The 14,581-nt window shown below is 37.7% G+C and overlaps 2 long non-coding RNA genes and 1 pseudogene across 2 annotated transcripts; all 3 read right to left on the bottom strand.

Moving 5' to 3' along the window:
* Positions 1–2,973: 2,973 nt before the first annotated feature.
* On the bottom strand, positions 2,974–4,965 carry LOC122132891 (annotated as a pseudogene).
* Positions 4,966–7,366: 2,401 nt separating this feature from the next.
* Positions 7,367–8,047, bottom strand: LOC122132931. The gene is made up of 3 exons (XR_006152440.1): positions 7,945–8,047; positions 7,803–7,863; positions 7,367–7,402 (listed from the first exon to the last, which is right to left on the bottom strand). It is a non-coding gene; the product is annotated as an uncharacterized LOC122132931 (long non-coding RNA).
* A 1,924-nt stretch (positions 8,048–9,971) lies between these two features.
* Positions 9,972–11,767, bottom strand: LOC116220570. Its single transcript, XR_004163752.2, has 4 exons — positions 11,644–11,767; positions 11,185–11,211; positions 10,230–10,917; positions 9,972–10,036 (listed from the first exon to the last, which is right to left on the bottom strand). It is a non-coding gene; the product is annotated as an uncharacterized LOC116220570 (long non-coding RNA).
* Between the last annotated feature and the right edge of the window lie 2,814 nt (positions 11,768–14,581).

Here is a 14,581-nt window from a genome sequence, read left to right as displayed (position 1 = left end):
TTCTGTTTGGTCTGCATTTCTTTGCCATACACACAAACTCAACAACATAGGCATACACGTTACAATCATAACCAACTGAAGTCAGGATGCTTGAGGCTGCTGCTGTCTTGCACACTTTAGTCTACCCTAGAACTCTTTCTATTGAACCTTCATAGTCAGGTTCTCAACCTCATACAGACAACGCCATAGGTCCTTGACTGTGATCTCCAGCTTCTTCTTCATTCTGTCAAGGTGAGAGCTGGTGCCTTGCTCCTCTTCAGGTCCTCAGCTTTCATAACAATCAACCAGAAGAACATACAGATTATCTCAGTCTCATTGGGTGGACTGGAAACTCATAGGAAATTATACTTACATATGTAATTGCTGTAAAAGGACAATCTAGACAGGAAATTAGTGTTTTATTAGTATTAGTATGTAGAAAGTGTCCTTTAACGAAAATATTTTAATTCAGAATGTAAAGGAGAAACTTTTGTGGCTCCATCAAAAAGTCTTAGAGGTGATCTTGCCCTGATTGTTTTGTCTGCTTTAATGATGTCCATACATTTGAAGTGTGTGTTTAATTTTATGCTCTAAAGATATTCACGCTGACATTGTATCTTGAAATGAATGACAAATATATGCTTTGTATGGGTAATGACAAAGATAATGCCCAAGAAACTGGAAGGGATTTTTGGCCATCTTTATATCTGGCTAATCTAGCCAACAATTTACTGCTAATAAATAAATAATAATAATAAAACTTCTAAATGACTGGGACAATACACATCGCATATCATCACTAAGCAATGGAGGGTGCAGATGCATACCTACTTGCCAGTAGATGGCAGTGTTTAGATATTGAAACCCAGTTGCTCTTAAAGTGGCCGTTCATTACAGCAGAGATACCAAGGCCAAACAGATATAAATATAAACAACTCCTCATTTTCAAACAATAGCCTTCACCTGTAATGTATCAAATAAGCATGGTGCTCCACAATGCAGTGTTTTAGGGTGTATTACAAATTGTATACAAGTTTGATGTTATGTAGATATTACACATCGTTAATGAACTAAAACAGATGTACTTAGGTAGCCAACTGCACACGTAATTAGTCATTATTTAACACAACAAATCAGCGATAAAAATACGTCATTACAAAATGAACAAGATTAGTGTAAACAGTAAGTAATCGCATGTACTCAGCTTAATGATATTTGCATTGCCGCCGCATGTCGTTCGTTTTTTTTTGCTCACGGGGATTGTTCTTACGCCCTATGAAGTGGGACTTCTTGGAGCACTGTAAGCTTTCTTTGTCAAGATTATTTCTCCTGATTGTAGATAGTTAATGGACACACAAAACGTAATGTTTTGCCCCTTTAAATTTCTTATCAGCCAGGAGAGCCACCAAACTATGTATTGCCCACTTCACAATAAACCGACCAGCTACATTTACAATTGTTTGGGAAAGCTCTCTAAAAATAGCTGTGTGACACATCTCTGGACAACGTTTGAAAATAAGATGCATAGTAGAGGATAGTAGGAAAAACTGTTGAGAGATGATCTTCACATCTGCTGGAAACAGTCCAGGTGTAGCGAGAGAGCTGAGGGTTTGTGTTGAGGGTTTGATGTATTTCATAAATGTAAATACTATGCATTGCAAGTGATGTACATTTATTTATGAACAGACTAAACTCAAAAATAATTTTGCTCAGTTACTCCTCAGAACCTATTGAACAGGTCAGGGTCATAGCTTTATTAGGAAGCAGGTGTTGACTGCCTACTCGCTCACAGCTGCCAAACACTATAGCCAACCTCAGCCCTCTGACTGATAGCCTGTTTTCTAGAACATTGGCCTTGGCAATGCTTTGAAGTAAGAGATAATTTCATAATAGTCAAGTGTGACAATGGCTCCCACTCGACCGTCTCAGATTTGGCTGAAAAAATCCAAGGTTGTTCATACACTTCTTAATATGTATAGTCCCAAATATTAGCTCTCTACTCCCAATAGTTTTGTCACAAAAAGATGTTTTAGGGGTGAGGGGGTGCCTGTACTTTTTTAGCAGCGTTTTCTGTAGAGCCATTTTCAAATTGCTATAACTAGAAAAGTATTTAAGCTAGCTCCTTCAAACTTTCTAGACTTAAAATCTGATACAATTACTTGAAGAATATGGACTTCCAAGGGTGTGGCTTGGGTATATTTTATATCACTAATTTGATGAAGAAAATAACATGAAGTTTGAATCATTAATTTGGGCAGAAAGTGAAGCACATAGTCCCCAGTTTGGTAAAAAAAAAACATCTATTAAAATCTATCTGATGTCCGACTTAGGCTAATGCTATGAATGCAGGGATAAAAGTAGGCCCTAGGTTCATGTTTATGTTTTTATGTTTATTTTATTGTTTGAATCCTATAAAATTTGGCTCGCAACTTAATGACCACAGGGAATTGTGGGTTCCAAGGCCAGACCAGTTGAGAACCACTGCTGTAAAGTACATCTAACTGTGTGCCGAGCTTGCCCCACTCCCTCAAAGTTCTCTGTGTCTCCTGTGATTTATGCACTCTCTCCCACCTGGAAGGGCATCGACCTCTGTCATCAAAAGAATCTGACTGATGATAATGGGATCCTGACACTGCATGTCATACAGCTCATGACTAAGCACAGGCAAGGGAACAGTCATAGACATAGCCTTGAACTGCTGAGTAAAAGAGTTTAGCACCTTCCTCCCAGCCATGAGAGAATGGCAGCACTGCTCAGACTACTTCACAAGAGACTCTACCTACTGTCTCACTGAGTGACATGTGTGGCCCCCAACTCACACCCCATCAGACACGGAAGCCGCTTGCTGTTCCCTAGCTTACGAAAGCTCAGAGGACAGGAGAGAGACATGTCCTGAAGTGAATCCACCCACAAGCTTTCTGCCTCTTTAGGCAGATGAGTGTAAGGACTTCTAGTCAGGCGGTGCATAATTCCGGGCCTCATAAAAGGCTCTGTTCAAAGTTTCTGCCACCCTATTTTTGGGACCTGGGACAAGATGTCAAAGTCGAAAGGAACCAACTTATCCACCCAGCGCTGCTCACAAGCATCAAGCTTCTGCTTGGTCAAGACATACTTAAGCGGGTTGTTGTCTGTCCACAGTGAACCTGTGACCCCGCAACCAGTGATGAAACTGGTTCACAAATCACATCACAAATAGCCCACTTCATGGCGAAGAAGCTAAGCCGATGAGCAGGATATTTGGCCTCTGTAGACTCAGGGGACTTGTCCTGAGGACAGGGCTTTCTCTTCTGCACAGGCCTACTCACACCCTTACGTTTGAATGGCCACTTAGAATCACCTGTCAGCGCAAAAAGTGGCCTTGTGAGTACATAACAGTTTTCAGTAAAATGCTGGTAGTAAACCACCATACCAAGAAAGGAGCACATTTTACTCAGATGATGTAAGCCTCCACCTTAACTGGATCACTTGCTACGCCCTCCTGAGAAATGATATGACCTAGATCTACGAAGAAAATTGCAGTTAGCAGGAGACATCTGGAACTCCTATGGAGTCATGCTCACGTTATAGAATGAGCAAAATGATTTTGACAAGTGATTAAGTTATTAAATTAGCTTTATGCGCAGCAGATTTTGCATGTTGTCGGCCGCATTGCCCATAAATGAAATGAGGGCCCAATATGTTCACGGTCTATGACTCTACATGAACCTGTCAGAGGAAAGACAGAATATATGATGAGGAAACAATGGAGTGAAAACATTTTCTTGTCTTTACCTTGGCAGCCTCACGTTTCTTGGCCCTGAGCTTGTTGACCTGGGACTCAGCGATGTCAGCACGTTCCTGAGCCTGTGATGTCAATGGAAAAACTCAATTTAGTTAATTAGTTAATATAGTTCCATCTATAAAATAGTTCATTCTTAAAGTAATTCTTAAATTAGTCTTTATTAGCTTTCATTCTTAACCTAAAAGATAGTACAAAATAAAAGAAATGTACCAGTCATTAGCAAGACCAACATAAAGCGTTACTCACAGCCTCCTCAGCTTGTCTCTTGTAGGCCTTGGCTTTCAGTTACAGTTTGTCCACCAGATCCTGCAGTCTGGTGACATTCTTCTTGTCCTCCTCAGTCTGATGAATTGTGCATCAGTCACAATCAACCAATCATTTTCTATGTATTGTTTATGGCTGTGGTCCTAATATTATAATATTGATTACCCTACCTGGTAGGCGAGCTCCTTGACTCTCCTCTCACCTTTCAAAGCATCAGCACCACGTCTCTGTTCAGCCTCTACCTCAGCCTCCAGCTCACGCACCTTTAACATATACAGTAGAGTTGGATATCAAACAAAAATATTATGTACCACACCGTTCTCAAACTGGTACAGATTCCAAAAACCATACCCTTGACTCCAGTTTCTGGAGTTGTTTCTTTCAAACCCTTCATGGCCAGGTTCTCAGCCTCATCCAGGCGGTGCTGCAGGTCTTTGACTGTGACCTCCAGGTTCTTCTTCATCCTCTCCAGGTGAGCACTGGTGTCCTGCTCCTTCTTTAGTTCCTCATGGCAGCCTAAAGATTTTGAAAGTTAGCTCTCATCAATAATCAATGCCTTTCTTCAGTTCAGAGCACTCATCCTCCAGCTTCCTCTTCTTGGCAGTCAGCTCAGCGTCGATCTCTTCCTCATCCTCCAGCCTGTCAGTCGTTTCTTTGAGTTTGGCCTCCAGCGGGATTTTGCTCTTAATGAGACCCTCACATCTCTCCTCAGCATCTGAGAGGCCCTCTGTTTCCTAATGTAGATGACAACATACCATCACATAAGTGCAGATATTATTATACAGGTGACATTGCACCATAGAGGTCAATTCAAAAGTATTCACAGCTAATTGCAGGTCATTCTTTTCTTGTAGCAAAACAACCCTCTTCTCCTCAAAGGCCTTCTTTTTGGCAAGGGCATTTTCTAAATCTGTCTTCATTTTCTCATAGTTCTCCTTCATGTTAGCAAGTTCTTTCATATATTATGAAACGAAACATCAAGACAAGTACAAACATCTGGACATGAAACAGAAGCTCCAGAAGGTAGAGGAGTTGAAAAGAAGACAAAAGCCAAATCACAAAGTGAGGCTGCTGTGAAGGCAAGCTTTATTGTAGTAGCGGAGATCGCTAAAGCAGCCCGACCCTTTACCGAGGGAAAATTTGTCAAGAACTGCATGATAAAAGTTTGCGACATCGTGTGCCCTGATAAAAGGCAACCATTTTTAAATGTGAGCCTGAGCAGAAACATCGTTGCTGATTGTCCCAGATTCAATAAGCCTATGTTAAACTTAAGTTCATGTTTACATATGAAAAGATATAATATATCTTTTTTTTTTCTCCAATAAATATTGAATATGTCCGGCCCTCGACTTGGAAGCAGTTTTTAATTTTGGCCCTCTGTGTATTTGAGTTTGACACCCCTGCTCTAGATAATCATACATGTATGCTACACACATGAATAGTATTTTCCATTTCTGCAAATAGATAACGCTAAATCCTACATACTCTACCTTTAAGTATTTATTGTACAGTATGTAAATTGATAGTAAGATCTTGAAGAAATATCGATGCAACATTCTGTCTTCGTTTTCTGCATCCCACTTGTTTAATCAGTGTCTCAGAAGCAGGGTTATTACAGTTAACTATCTGTGAATAATTCTGTTAAATATTTTTCAAAAACACAAAAACAAGATAAAAACAACATCGAACAATGCAATACAAACTAAAACAAAATAGAATTGCAGGTAAAATCAGCTTCTACTATAGTGGATCTATAAATTGGGTTCTCTCGCTCCTACAGGTGACAGAGTTGGATTCTAAATCATATTTATGAATAAATATGAGATTTCTGTTGAACTATTGCTGTAATCATGACAAGCTTTGCTGCTGTGTTCTAGATGTGGGTTGTTTGTCATGTTGATGTAACCTTCGCACAACAAATAGAACTACGAGATTCAGATACACCTACAATGACACATGTCCAATAGAGGAAGCCCTTTGACTATAAATGAAAATGAATTACAATGTGTTTGTAATGACTCTAACAAAGGGGTTTAATCACCGAACATTGGTGTGACGATACCTTTTTATTTCACAAAACATAGCCAAGCCCATATCTGTCCACATAGTCTGAAAGTCCAAAGGTTCCACTGGGTTAGATATTCTAGAACAGGTCTACAAATGTCAGTTGATGCACTTATACTACCAGGCGTCAAACTTACAGTACCACTCAAAAACCATTTTATTCGAATTTTATTGACCATTTTTTGAATATGCAGACAACACATACAGAAAACTAAGCAACAATATCTTGATTTCTGAATAAAAAATACATTTAAAAGTTTTAATTTCTTATCTAAAACTCTAACAATAATAACTAGCCTACTGATTTAACATCTGATGAAAATATTCAACTAAGTGGCAGATGTACTCAGAGAGACAGTAATTCTGGGCAATTTTGGGACATGCATATGTGGGCGTGGCTTATTTAACAATGTATTTACCGTTAGTAAATCTGCCTATATATACTGCAAACCGGTATTCAACTTGCCTCCTGAAATCTTTACATTCTAGCTAAAATACAACAGAAATTTCACTGGATAAGGTGTCCATTAAACCCTCAATAGACCATAGTCATTGTAGTTATTTTCTCTATATGCAGGCATCCAAAACACTATATACTATACTATATACACTACACATACTACAAACAAACAATATATAAACACAACACAAGACAAGCTTTTTAAATCATAATAAATGCTGTGTCTTAACCAATGCTGAAACCTCATACATTTTAAAATAATCATTTGTTAACAGTATGTATTTATATAATATCCAGTTACACAGTATGTGCAGCTGTATCAGTGCATCTGCATAAGGTTGTAGGTCATGTCCTGCTGTGTGACAACAGGGCTCCTGTGGTCCTGCACCAAGATGTATGTAACTGTATGATACAGGTTTGCCTGGGAGAGAGCACAAGTGGGTTAGATAAAAAAAGGCTGCACATTTAACTAAAGGTTTAATAAACTTAAATAAAAGTAGTTTATGGCCTTTTACTGGCATACATGGTAAATACAGTATTTCTAGTAGATGTTCAATTACTTGTGCTATTGGTTGGGGACTTCCCACAGCAGCTAAACCTCTCATTATTCATCCAAGTACTCATACCCAACAACTTTGCTTATGTATTATAACACAACAGGGTACACTACAACCATCATATCAATACTGAACAACAGCAGTAGCGATAAACACAGGTAAACATATTTGATGGCCCTTTAAATTAATCTGAATGAAAAGCCAGTGATTTCCGCTATACATCCATATCACAGTACTTTGCACATAGTGCACTCACATCATCCTGTTCAGAGAAAATGTCTTCCATTTTGTCAACATCTGAAAGATTTAATGAACAGAGTCAAAGGTGAGAACTGTAAATGTCACATAACTTTCATGCCTTGTAATATTTGTGTGACATGAACATATGCATGGTACTAGTTTCTTCATACTGTACGAGGAAATCTGCATATTTTAGAGGGTTTTGTGTACGTGTGTGTGTGGCAGAGACAACATATGAGAATGAGCATCAATGGAAGATTAATCATCTTTTGCATCTTATTAAATACTTCTCCACACTTACTCCTAACTTCTGCAAACATACACTGTGTACTTCTAATCAGGATGTCTTCAAGATGTGCCAAGTAATACAGACCTCGGGTTAGTGACACATAGTTGTAAAAGAAGAAGAAGAACTCTTCTTTGTAAATGAAAATAAATCAAAATAATATTGTTTTACCTGGAGCTACAGTCAGGGGTGTTGAGGTGATCATGGTGTAAGTTACAACAGTGTCAACCATCTGAAGGATGAAAAAACAGTTTGTAAGTTCACTGTGTTACTTGTATTGATCCAGAGTATCAATGACAGTAAACGTACTTACTCTAATTGTACTATGTGCAGGCATAATGTCCGGGGGATTCTCTGAAGCACAAATAAAATAGTCTGTAAATTAACATGTTCCTCCCAGTACATAGACTACACATATGGTGGGTGTGAAAACATATAGGATCTTACTCTAAAACTCCTGAGACATACAAAAACCTTGTAAACACTAACACCAGCACATCTGACACTGATAAAAGCTTGCTAATGTGCTGACAAAACCAGTTTCCTATAAAACATAAAGCCAATTTTTCCTGGTGCTATTCTATGAATGAAATATCATGATTATCACATACGACATGTCCAGATGAGACAGAATGCTGACACACCAGTCAGGCCAATGCACAGGCTAGTCACCGCCAAGATCAGCACTGTTCCCTGTGACACTGGAATAAATAAGTGAGATGGACAAATAATTTTTATCATCAAAGTTTTCATTGATTCAGATAGGGAAAATAGGAGGGGACTGGCAAGAGAATAATAAAAAAAAAATTATCACCTTAAATTCCAGTGTTAACTACCATTTTCACTATTATACTACAGTCACTCAAACAGAAGTGTGACTTTACCTGTAGAGGGGGTCAGTGCTGTAGCTGTGAGAAAATAATTGGTTGAAAACAGACCAATTATTTTTCATCAACAGTATTGCTCAGTGCAGTTGACATACAGCACATTAATATACATACAAGCATACATACAGTAAATAGATACCTGGTCCATCGAATACTGCATATTATAAATAATTATATATGTGTGTTTTCTCTGCTAATAAATAACGTATGATAATGTGTCATAGTGTGATAATGAAGTACGGTGAAGGGTTGAACCTGGAGAGACTATAAAAAAGATAATTGCCCATTTTATGTACTTTTTTTCATTTTTCATAAACAGTATACATATACATACCATTTCAGAATGTTAAAAGAATCTTCATATCCACATTTAGTCATGCTGTGAAACAGACTAACTGGGCTGACTTTATTGTGTATTTCCACAAAAAGCAAGGAACTCACCTGTGACAGTGTGTGCATCAACCTCTTGTGGCAGCTTTGAGGTTAACTGAGGTAGATTGAGACATTAAACCTAAACAGAAGGTTAGAAAGTTCAACTACGATTAAATCAAGGGACTTTGCAGAGTAATGTGTTCTAAATTTTAACATTTACTGCAGAACACTCACAGGTATTTGTAAAAATGTTCTTATTGTGTTAACCATAGACATCAAAAGGTTTTCATATGTCAATGGGTTTACTTGATAATAAAACAGAAAACTATCAAAACTTACTGAAACCTAGAGGCTTAGGTTCACATGCGATATATAGCATCACTATAAGTCACAAGTAAGATATAGAATCACTATAAGTCACGAGTAAGATATAGAATCACTATAAGTCACAAGTAAGATATAGCATCACTATAAGTCACGAGTAAGATATAGCATCACTATAAGTCACGAGTAATATTTACATTTAGCAGACGCTTTTATCCAAAGCGACTTACATATGTGCGACTTACAATGTATACACATTTACACTGATGGCACACTGCACATCAGGAGCAATTAGGGGTTCAATGTCTTGCTCAAGGACGCTTCGACAGGGAATCGAACTAGCAACCTTCTGATTACTAAACGACTTCTCTATCTACTCTACCTACTGTACCACTGTCGCACTATAAGTCACGAGTAAGATATAGCAGCACTTATGCTATAGTTCTTACTTTCCTGCACTTATCAGTAAATAATACTATATTTTTGCACTTCTGGGTAGATTGCCTTTCTACACTCAAAAAGTTGAGTCTATTCTAATCTAATGTATCAACTGTTGTATCATCCTTGGGATAGTTCTTTTAGGACTTTTGGGATAGTTCCTTGAGGTCCTTTGGGATAGTTCTTTGAGGACTTTTGGGATAGTTCTTTGAGAAAGATTGAATTTGATCGATGGATTTTGAATCTAATGAGAAGTCCAAAGTGATTCCAAGAACAAGCTATTACTGCTCTATATCCTGGAGTGTTGCACAAATGACTTACCTGCTTCTGATGATGTTAAAGGAGTATTTTTGGTCAGGGGCTGGTATCCTGTTGCAAGAAATCCTTTCAATTCACAATGAATGCAGGATGTTAGGATAATCTCTGATTCACTATTTTTTTTAAAGTTATTTTTATTTTACAAAAATGTCAAAAAGAACAAAACAAAACTTGTTAAAACAGACATCAGACCGACATAGGGAGTCATGTTTATAATATGTATTTAATAATAAATTAATAATATTTGGAGCAAACTGACCTGGAATGGTGTAAGGGTCACTGCGTGGAGAGAGAGATGAAGGTTCTGTGTTCACTGTATAATCACAGCTCACCTCTCTGCTCCCCACTGACTGCAGACGTCTGAATAGATCATTTTTGTCCACGGAAAAATGGCAGTTTCCAGATGCTTTTTGTATTTTAGCTGTCAAGTAAAAGTTCTCCCCATGTCCAGTGTAAAGCTGGCATCCGATGACATTCCAGGACTGCTTGGGTATTTCACAAACAATGTCGAACAGCATGTTTTTTTGGTCATGGTACACGCCTACCATGGGTTTCTGCAAATGATCTATCAGCAGACAGAAGGCAGGAATTAACTCAGAAATGCCAAACAGAGTGAATGTTAAGTGAATTAACAGTAGTGATGCTTCTTCACTCACCCAGCACAAACACTGAAACAGGAGAAGAGAGATCAGAGGGATGATTAACACCAGACCCTTTTACAGTGTAGAAACATTTCACTGGAAGCACTGAAGGTGGGTTTACATGTCCCCAGACTTTCATTTGTTCTGCTGTGAGGGTCAGCTGGCATGATGATGAAGAGGTGATGTGTGTTCCCACTGAGAAAAAACACTGAGGCACTGGATCCTGAGGGACTACACAACTCAGAGTGACTGTGGTTGTCGGCAAAATTACTGAAGAGGATACAATCAGCTCAGGTTTTGGAAGTCCTAAAACCGAAGTAATAATATGTGTTATGTCATTGTCATTAAGGAGAAATATAATACATTAGTTAAAAAAAAGAAATGATGTGTACATGTTACGCCTTTTGTAGTTATTGTAGTCTCCCATAGAACTTTTTATTCATATTTCCAGTTTGTTGAAAAGATGTATGACATATACATATGACTATACTTGCATGTCATATTCACTAAGACATCTACAGGGTACATATCTTACTCTAGTTAATATTTTTAATTATTGTTTTGTAAACTTACCATGGACATGAGTAAATGCAAACAGGACTATAAAAATGAGATGAAAAAACATCAGCACAACTGTCAAAGATGAGCCCTGCATGTGTAACTTCATCAGCTCTGTTCCCTATCTGTTAATGGCTTTCTGAATTCAGTACTCCAAGGATTCAGTACCCACAAACCACTCAAACTGAGAGTCAATAGATAGTTAACTGAAAGTGAAGTATGAACTGTGTCTACCTATACAAAACGTACCAAGAACAAACCGAAGAGCCAAATGATTAAATGGAGAATAACATATAACACACTGATTTCTTACATAATACTGATGTCAAAGCATATTGGTAATATGAGGTATTTTGTTGTTTTTGTTTGTTTTTAGTTGTTTCTCAATAGTATTATGCATAAACAGTTGGGTACAAAGTAATTTCATGAGGTCCTTGGATAACTCAGCAGAAACAGAAAACAGGAATTACTTACAGTGAGAAGTGATGACCCAAAACAAGTAAAAGGATGGCAGAAATACTGTGAAAGATGCCATTTTACCCATTCACGTGTCACTGAGAACAAGCAACAAGTGTTGCATTAAATACTAATGAAATAAGGAGGCAGTTCGCTGACAAGCCAACAGGAAACCCACAACTACTTAAAGCCTTTAGACTCTCAGAGGTTTTCCACCGAGATCTGCAACTTACTGACCGAGGTCTGCAATAATATATCGCAGTGACAGTACTTGAACTTTTCTGCCTTGCAGTCTGTGTGTGTTGTAGTAACCTCATCATACGCTGAGAGGCTTTTAAAATCATATATGTCATGACCCAATGCAAACTCCATTTAAAATCTAAAACAATATTTGACAATACAGACAGATTGCAGAAGCCACACATATCTTACTTTGATGATCCTCAAAATGTTATACTTTTAAATAAAGCAACCAGCCTGTACACTTGAAGATACAGTGTGAAAGCTTATGTATTGAAACATACTGTATATCTTACTTTGATGAGCCACATCCTTGCTTCTGTCTGCTACTTTCACTGTATAGACTGAATAGTGTTTTAGTGATATTCCTTTCCTGTTACTCAGCATTCACTAAAGCTAATCACAACTTAAGAGTATCTCAGAGTAACCGAGAATAATAATGTAGAACATTTTAGTTGAATATAATGGACCTTTGCATTGAGCACTGTACTGTACCGTTTATTGAGTAGAATGTAGTACTGTGCTGTACTGTGTGTTTAGATTAGGGACATCACGGGAAAATTGATAAAACGTTGTTGTCCTACAGTGGATCTAGAAAGTTTGTGAAGTTAGTTCGACCCTTCTTATCACCTCTGGTCTAAACATGCTCTTGCACATATGCAGACTAAGTGGCACCTAATAATCTAAATTACACACAAACACAGAAACACAGAAAAGCCATAATCCTGCTTACATAAGCACATGATTCATACAAGGTATATATTAATACAAGGCACTTGATTAATATATTCTGAAGTCATTAACAGTGTTTTGAAATGATCTCCATCACCATCCATCTGTAGATTACATTTTTTCTCATAGCCCACCAGGTGTTGGTGTTCCCAGTCTGCCCAGCACCAAACTCTCCACTGGGGATAAATAGGTGAGCTCATCCTTTTCTACTGTAGCTGAAATTACCACTGTGAAATAGCAAAATTACTGTTTAAGTTTCTGTAGTTTTAGATTCAGTTTCTGTTTCTGCTACAGTTTCTTTACAGTTATTGAGGTAAACAGACACAGGTCTATCTCTGTAGGGATCCTTTCGATGTTTCGTTTTAAACTCTCCAAATGACAGTTTCTTTTTAAAAAAAAAACGTTAAGTGCATAAAGTGATTTAATTTACTCTCAAAAACGAACTTCTGCATTATATGAAGCAAACATGTTCCAGTGTTGGGAAAGTTCACTTTCTACATGAACTAGTTTAGTTCATAGTTCACAAATTTGAAAATGAACTAGTTCAGTTCATAGTTTATAATTCAACATTTTGAACTAAGTTCACAGCTCCAAAAAATGGAGTTCTTTTTTTCAATATGTTGCAGCTATAATTTTTCTGCAATACCGCTCTCGGCCTCTACGCAAGTCGGCGCACACACATTGTATTTGCTTAAAACACACAGAAAACACAGCTGTCACTTGGCTATTACCGGACCAATACCTTTCAAACTCGGTGATAATATTCACAACTCATTTGTCCTTCATTCTATCAAATATGATTAAAAGGCATATGGTATTGCACCCGTGAGGCAAGCGAGTAGAGTTTTGTTCAGTTATCTCTCTAGACTGATTACTGACCAACCTTCCACCTTTGAATAATGTAACTTATAAACACTTCGTTTTAAAGCGCTGTGGCCGTCCTTAAAAGATGTGTCAATAAACGAACTTCTCCATCATGTGAAGCAGACACGTTGACTTCACTACTTATTAAGATGTTTTAAATATGGAATGCTTTATGGCGCAGGCCACAGTCTCTCAATTTGCCAAGATGCTGATTATGGATTATCCGTGTGCTCTGCCCTGCTATTGTTTCTAACAATACAATATTTCTTTGTTTGAGTGTGGTTGTTTAGTGAGATGGGGGTATATTATCGTTACTGTCTATAAAGCAAGGCATTGCAACAGGAAAAATCTCCTGCTCATCTCCATTTCCGCCCTACCTGTCACGTCTCTGCGACCCACCAGTTGGGCTCTCCCCACACTTCGAGAAACGCTGCGGTAGGGGGAAATTGACAGGGTGGTTAAAATAATAATATTTTTTTTATTATTATTTTAGGAATTGATACACATGAAGTGCAGTTTAAGGCAAAGGGTAGTGATGGATAAAGTTTTTTATAAAAAAAACAAGTGAAGTCTTTCATTCTCACTTTCCACTCTAAAACTATGAACTGAACTGGTTCAGAATTTAAATGGTGAACTATGAACGTGAACTATTCATGTTTACTTGTATGAACTGAACTTTGAACTGCTTCATGAGAGGTGTGAACTTGTACAACACTGTCAGCTTGTCGGTCTTGACGTTCAGATGCTGTGCCTAAACTAGCTATACCATCGTCTCCTCACATGATCAAATAGAGACTTGACATTGGACCACAACATACATATTACCCAGCAATCATCATTGCAAATCTGAATATGACAAAAATACCAAAGAAAATAAGAACGTATTCATTTCATGGAATCGTTTTTTAATAGTTTCTATGGTGTATATATGATAAGGATATCATTTTGTTTTAGAGTGCTACTATTTTCCCCACAAATAATACCTACCATGATAAAGATAAGTTTGCCCTTTCAGGTGGTTATATAGCATTATAAAACAATTGAGTTCTATTGAATTATTTAGCTGTTTCTGATTGGACGAGAGACGTTCCATGAGTTGGAATATCCCAGGACATCCCAT

This window comes from Clupea harengus, chromosome 5 (assembly GCF_900700415.2).
Source record: "Clupea harengus chromosome 5, Ch_v2.0.2, whole genome shotgun sequence".
Taxonomy (NCBI): domain Eukaryota; kingdom Metazoa; phylum Chordata; class Actinopteri; order Clupeiformes; family Clupeidae; genus Clupea; species Clupea harengus.
The sequence above is the reverse complement of the archived record's forward strand: the minus strand, read 5'-3'. Positions and strand labels throughout refer to the sequence as shown.